Raw genomic sequence first — 5470 nt, 5'->3', positions numbered from 1 at the left:
CCAGCGTCGAAAAAAGAAGCGCAAGGTCCTCCGTTAGCCAATGGGATGAATGCTCATAGCGTCTCTGTGTGCAGCCATCGGCTCCCCCGTGAAGTTGTTACATTGTAAGGAGTTGAAAACCCCATGCGTCGAAAAAAGAAGCACAAGGGTACCCTTTTGCGTCAGAAACTGAAGCCAAAGTCACTGACCGTTCGTCAGAAATCGACGCGCTCGGAGTGAGAATGTGTTGTTTTTCTTGGCGACTGGGTTGTTATGTTAAACCTTTCGGGCTACATCCAATGAAGATAAACCCTGTTGTTATGACTGAGCAAAGGAAGTAACGCCAAACAAATAACTACACATTACAGGATGGAAGGTTGATGTATAGTTTATTTTATGCTATTCACAATTGTGTCATATTGTATGACTTTTACAATGTGCAATATTTCCAATGGAAAGGAATTATTCAGCACTCTCCTTGCCCTAAGAGAAAAACCAAACAAATGTAGGAATTAGAGATGAAGTATTTTTTTAATTAAATCATTAAAGTCGATTCTAAGATATATATTTGTGCAATAATCTGAACTGTACTATGCCATCGAAATACCTTTCCAGAGTCACGGCTCTTGGCCCTCAGCTTGTTGACCTGAGTCTCGGCGATGTCAGCACGTTCCTCAGCCTCCTCCAGCTCATGTTGAACCTTCCTGCACTTGGACAGGTAATAGTTGGCCTGCTCCTCCTTTAGGAACATTCATAATTTGTTTAAATAGGTACTAAAATTGATAACTTGATTTTGTTGCGTTGCTTTTACTTACCGCTTCCTCAGACTGCCTCTTGTAAGCCTTCACCTTCAGCTGCAGCTTATCAACAAGATCCTGGAGTCTTCTTCTTATCCTCCTCAGTCTGATGCACATTTTAAATTGAAAAATCAACATCATGTGGCCTTTAGATATCAAAATTTCATCAAAATGCTAATGCCGTAGAAACATATTTAGAGATGTAAGTTTGACATACCTGGTAGGTGAGTTCCTTGACCCGTCTCTCATGTTTGCGGACACCTTTTACAGCATCTGCTCCACGTCCCTGTTCATTATCAACCTCTGCCTCCAGATCACGAAACTTTAGAATTAAAGTGAATTAATAAATCTCCTTATATTGGACTTAAATCTATTCTTAAATGCTTGATGATTAATTTCTTACTCTGGCCTCCAGTTTCTGAAGTTGCTTCTTGCCACCCTTCATGGCCAGGTTCTCAGCCTCATCCAGGCGGTGCTGCAGGTCTTTCACTGTGACCTCAAGGTTCTTCTTCCTCCTCTCTAAGTGAGAGCTAGTGTCCTGCTCTTTCTTCAGCTCCTCAGCCATCATGGCTGCCTGGACGTAGAAAAAAGGAGCGAATTTTTTTATGAAGAGGTATTTTGATTTGTCGTTTGATGATTTAAGAAATAAAAATAAACCTACATCAGTGATGGCCTTTTTGGCCTTCTCTTCAGCATTTCTGGCTTCCTGTACACTATCGTCCACCTCACCCTGGACTTGGACCAGGTCGCTTTCCAGCTTCTTCTTTGTGTTCAACAAGCTTGTGTTCTGAAACATATTACAATGCAATTACAGTCAAAATATTTGTGTTCTTGTATTCAAATGATAGGATTATATTGTATGGTTACCTGAGAGTGCAGCAGTCCAACACGCTCGCTGGCGTCCACAAGCTCTTGCTCAGCCACTTTGCGGCCGCTCTCTGTCTGTTCCAGAGCTGCCCTCAGCTCCTCAATTTCAGCCACCATGAGACCGTTCCTACGGTCCACCATGGCGGCCTGCTCCTTCAGGTTGTGCATCCTTATATTACCAGGAACCGAAAACATCAGAAAAGGATATCTTGCACTACATTTTATATGCGCTGTTCATCCTTGGTGTCATACCTTCAGTTGTCCCTGAACATTTCTCAGCTGCTTCTGGTCCTCAGTAGCCTGGCGGTTGGCATGACTCAGCTGGATCTCCATCTCATTCAGATCTCCTTCCATCTTCTTCTTAATTCTCAGAGCCTCATTCCTGCTCCTGACCTCAGAGTCAAGAGTGGTCTGCATGGAGTCAATGACCCTCTGGCTGTTCCTCTTGATCTGCTCCATCTCTTCATCCTTCTCAGCCAGCTTCCTGTCAACCTCACCCTTAATCTGGTTCAGCTCCAGCTGGACACGCAGAATCTTGGATTCTTCATGCTCCAGAGTTCCCTAATGTATAAAATTAAATTATGCACATTTATTAAAATTAGATCTACATTTATTTAGATGTGGTTTGCTGATTTAATCATCCTCACCGTAGCTTCCTCAAGGGCTGACTGGATCTCAGTCTTCTCTGTCTCCACCTGCTTCTTGGATTTCTCCAGCTCATGTATGTTCTTTCCGGTCTCACCAATTTGTTCAGTCAGATCAGAAATCTCCTCTGCAAAGCAATTTTGTATTTGTTATTAGTCGGAAAAGCAAAATAGTGATACTGATGTTATTGACAGAAAATCACGTTGGAGGTTCTTGTTTTCACGCTTCATGGTCTCCAGATGATCTAGAGTTTCTTCATAGGAGTTCTTCATCTTGAAAAGCTCAGTGCTGAGAGAACGAGCCTCTTTAAGACTTCCTTCAAGCTCTGCCTGACCCTCCTCATATTTCTGCTTCCAGTCAGCCAAAACCTGTTTATTATTATTAATAGAGGGGTGCATGTTTAGCCCCTGAGGAAGAATCATAGGATGAAAATAGAAAAATGTATTTAGATGAATAACAACACACCTTGTCAAAGTTCCTCTGTTTCTTGTCGAGGTTGGCAGCCAGTCCATTGGCCCTCTCCACATCAACCATGAGGTCCTCTACCTCACCCTGGAGTCTCTGTTTGGTCTTCTCCAGAGAGGCACACTTTGAGTTCACAGCATCAATCTGTTCCTCAGCCTCCTGAAGGCGCAGGGGCCAGCTTTTTCCTGTTAATGAATAACTTGGCTTAAATTGTGTACATTCATCAAATATAATGTCTACTAAAACAACTATGTTTTAAATGTGTGACTCACTTGGACTCCTCTAGCCCTTCAGTGCGCTGGATAGCATCAGTTTCATACTTGCTCCTCCACTGAGCCACCTCACCATTGGCCTTGGACATTCCACGCTGCAGCTCAGCCTTGGCCTCCCGCTCCTCCTCAAACTGCTCCCTCAGAAGGTCACAGTCATGGCGGGCTGATTGCACACCATGAGCAAGAGCATTCTTTGCCTACCAAAGGCGAAACAGAGATCTCGTAAATTCAATGCATTTCTTGATCTTTGAACCCTACCGTCTTTATGAAGAAATTATCCTTACTTTTACTTCCTCCTCATTTTGCCTCTTCAGCTCCTCAACCTGCTGAGTATATGCCTGCTTGCCTCTGGTCAGCTGGGAGACAAGAGCTTCCTTCTCCTCAAGCTGTCGCCCAAACTCACCTTGTCGGAGGAGGTGTATCGAATAAGTAATACATATTGAATTTGTGAGAAAATGTATGTTCAATTATATTCCCAAAATGGTACCCCCAGAATTTCAAATGATACAAACGACTGAATAAAATAATATCAACCATTTTCTGTCAGCAGTCTTGCTCTCTGGGCACTGATGTCATTGACCTGGCGAGCATTCTCATCACTCTTAGCCTTGATTTCACTGAGTTGGTCCTCAAGGGTACGGCAAATCTTTTCCAGATTTCCCTGATGATTAAAAGTTAATCAATTTGAAATCAATGTTGACTTATAGTTATTTATGTACTTATTATTTCTTAACACAATGAAGGTTTTGAAGAATCACTTACCTTGGCCTTAGAAACAGCTTCCATGTTGCCGGAGAGGTCATCAATCTCCATCTTGTACTCGCACTTCTCCTTCTCAAGCTTCTGCTTGACACGCTGGAGGTTATCAATCTGCTCTCCCAGCTCTGCTACACTGTCAGCCTGCTTCTTACGCAGAGCAGCAGCAGTGGCTTCATGCTGCAGGGTGGACTCCTCAAGGTCACGACGCAGCTTCTGGAACTCAGCTTCACGCTTCTTGTTCATCTCAATCTGCGCAGAAGTGGCTCCACCAGCCTCCTCAAGCCTCTCACTGATCTCTTCAAGTTCTCTGGAGAGATCAGCTCTCTGCTACTCAACCTTGGCACGAGCAGCACGCTCAGCCTCAATCTCTTCCTCCAGCTCTTCAATCCGGGCCTAAATAATGAAAATATTGAGCCAAATAACCAAATATTCATTTCAGAAAATGTATATTCCTTTTGTATTATTTTCCCACCTGAAGCTCCTTGATCTTTTTCTGAAGCTGAGCACCCAGGGACTGCTCATCCTCAATTTTGCTCAGAAGCTGGCTGGTCTCAAAGTCCTACCTGTGAATGATTAATAAAAACAAAAACGTAACAAGAATCCCCCGCATTCTCTTATGGTTTCTATAACAACGTAACTGAACAAATTTTCATTCAAAGTAGAATGTAAAAAATTATTTTCGAGGTAAGGCTAATTCTAATAACCTTAAAGGGTACCGATGAAAACAACACTTTTCCTAAGATTCGGGCTGTTGTTTTGGGTCTTTGGTGCTCCCACACACATACAAACTTTAAAAAAAGTCTGTACATGATTTTTGTAAGATATGCATTGCTGAAAGCGAGTCAGTTCCGGCGCCCCTCCTACGTAGGAATGGGATATTTTTGAATATGACCTCCCATTTCCCCACCCCCCTCCAATCAGAGCATAGCTAAGATTTTGTGGACCAGCGGACGAGCACTGGGCGGAGATGTTTGCGCATTCAGAAGCAGGGATATTCGATACAAATATAGATGTCTAATTTGTCAGTTTGCCATGTGACTGCCTGGCAGGGAGTCCGGCGGAGCTGTCGGATTGCCGCCGAAGCTCTGGAGCAAGTCCGGCAGTTAAGGTGGGGGAGCTTCGGCGGCAATCCGGCAGCTCCGGCAGGGGGAGTTCGGCGGCAGCCCGGCAGCTCAGCTCCGGAAGTACAATCCATTTCTCCGCTAGAGCTGCCGGACTGCCACCGAGCTCCCCCCGCCGGATGTGCCGGACTGCCGCCGAAGCTCTGGCGGCAGTCCGGCAGTCCGGCAGCTCCGGCGGGGGGAGCTGGGCGGCAGTCCGGAAGCTCAGCTCCGGGAGAACAATCCCTTTTTCCTCCATCTCGCTGATCAATATGGACGTCAGAGAGTCAAGGCCAAAGTTCCTTTCCCCCAATTATTCTCAACCATAGCCGAGATAACCCCCACCACGAGTCTTTACTTGTTGTGGAAGTACGAGAGACATCAGACGCAGTCTTTATGATTCATAATATCATCCGATGGGCACATAGCTTTTGGCCGTGATATTAGATATAATATTATATAATTCGCTATATATTGTTATTATTATTATTATGATATCCTATTCTATAGATATAGAGCTCCGGTAGTCCGTAAACGGCAACCATCACTTCTCCTCCATGCTGTGGTTCACTCTGACAGCTCATTG

General features: G+C 44.5%; 1 pseudogene; it reads right to left on the bottom strand.

Annotated features, from left to right (window-relative positions):
- Positions 1 to 352: 352 nt before the first annotated feature.
- Positions 353 to 5470, bottom strand: part of LOC130380576 (myosin heavy chain, fast skeletal muscle-like) — a 6622-nt pseudogene continuing 1504 nt past the window's right edge.

Source organism: Gadus chalcogrammus, chromosome 4 (assembly GCF_026213295.1).
Source record: "Gadus chalcogrammus isolate NIFS_2021 chromosome 4, NIFS_Gcha_1.0, whole genome shotgun sequence".
In the NCBI taxonomy this organism is placed as follows: Eukaryota; Metazoa; Chordata; class Actinopteri; order Gadiformes; family Gadidae; genus Gadus; species Gadus chalcogrammus.
Note: the sequence above shows the minus strand (reverse complement) of the source record. Positions and strands in the feature narration are given on the sequence as shown.